The sequence below is a fragment of the Dipodomys ordii genome, unplaced genomic scaffold, assembly GCF_000151885.1.
Source record: "Dipodomys ordii isolate 6190 unplaced genomic scaffold, Dord_2.0 Scaffold18, whole genome shotgun sequence".
Taxonomy (NCBI): Eukaryota; Metazoa; Chordata; class Mammalia; order Rodentia; family Heteromyidae; genus Dipodomys; species Dipodomys ordii.
In genome coordinates this window covers 14,329,530-14,331,106 of record NW_012267234.1, presented here as the reverse complement: position 1 = coordinate 14,331,106, position 1,577 = coordinate 14,329,530, and the positions used below count along the sequence as shown (strand labels likewise).

At 46.4% G+C, this 1,577-nt stretch overlaps 1 protein-coding gene across 1 annotated transcript in view; it reads right to left on the bottom strand.

Moving 5' to 3' along the window:
• Window positions 1–1,577, bottom strand: part of Nudt7 (nudix (nucleoside diphosphate linked moiety X)-type motif 7) — a 10,174-nt gene that overhangs the window by 1,242 nt on the left and 7,355 nt on the right. The gene's annotated exons all lie outside the window — the stretch shown is intronic.

Here is a 1,577-nt window from a genome sequence, read left to right as displayed (position 1 = left end):
AGCACTCTACCACCTGAACTACAGCGCCACTTCCGGTTTTCTGGTGGTTTATTGGAAATAAGAATTTCACGGACTTTCCTGCCCGGGCTGGCTTTGAACCGAGATCCTCAGATCTCAGCCTCCTGAGTAGCTAGGATTACAGGCATGAGCCACCAGCGCCCAGCAAAATAGACACTTTTTTTTTCTTGTCCATGGGGCTTGAACTTAGGGCCTGGGTGCTCTTCCTGAGCTTTCCTGCTCAAGGCTAGTGCTCTACCACTTTGAGCCACAGTACCACTTTTGGCCTTTTCTGGTTATCTGGTACTGAGGAATTGAACCCAGGGCTTCATGCATGCTAGGCAAGCACTCTACCACTAAGCCACATTTCCAGCCCCTGGCAATGTAATTCTTTAGAAAGGCAAAGTCTAAGTTCAACAACAACAACAACAAACACCAGAAAGGGTGGGATGGGGCCAAGGTTAGAGGAAGGAAGAGGAAAACCCTGTCAAGAACGCAATGTATATCCCACAAAATTAAGCTCTAGGGTGGGTCCTGGGAAGGAGGGAGCGGGGAGGAGGCTATTAAAAGGGCGGATATTGAAAGGATGGGTTGTTTTCATAGACTGCTTTGTTAAATGGCAACTCTTCTGTACAACTACTTAAAGATAATTTAAAAATAAAATCAATTTAGAACTAAAAAGATTGGCGGTAAAAACAAAACTCTCTCCTGTGTGAAGATTGCTACCTGCCCCTGTGTCCACGCGAAGGGCTCCAGGACCCGAAGCAACGATGCCAAAGTCTGCTGTGCCTGCATTTCTCCAAGTGGCGCTTGCTTTTCCCAATATTTGGTTTCTCAGGCTGGGAAATCAATCTGCCTGAACAGTGGCTGTAAGACAAGGCAGGTGGTCCCTGCAGCCAGGCCCTTGCATGTGGAAATACAGGTGAATAGGGTTGGCTGGTGGGTAGCAGTGAGGCCTTGCAAACAGACCTTGTGATGACTATGAGGCCAAGTAGGTTATTTGGGAGAGGAGTTCAGGCAGTACTAGCAGCGGAGTGTGGAAGTTAGATAGGAAAACCGGGGTGTGGGGGATTCCCTTTTAAACAGGTCAGAAGCTAGGGATCATTGCATTGGGGGGGGGGCGGGGAGGAAGTACAGAAGACCGTGTGGAAGGCGTTTCTGAGTTATCCCAAATGGCCACCAAGGATACTGGGCCATGTATGCATCCTACCCCATTGCCCATCTTGAGTCGAGGGCTGAAATCAACTTCTACCTTGGCCTGGCTTCAGAGTTCCAGTCCTTAGGTAGAGAGTAGCAGATAGTGGCAGTGAACAGCTCCAGAAGGCATATGGATTTATACTGTTGTTATCATCATACGACTTGTACAACAAATGCAAGCCAACTTTAGTATCCTTACATTTATAGCTCTTACAGAGAATCCTGAAAAGCAAAACATGCCTGAATATTAAAGCATGTTTAAAGCACCAAAATACAACACAGGTCACAATAATAGTCACTCAAAGTGATGTAGGGTGTCCGAATCAAGATTTGTAGTGCAAAAGCACTGGTTTACCAGGAAACAGATTTATTTTTTTATTTTT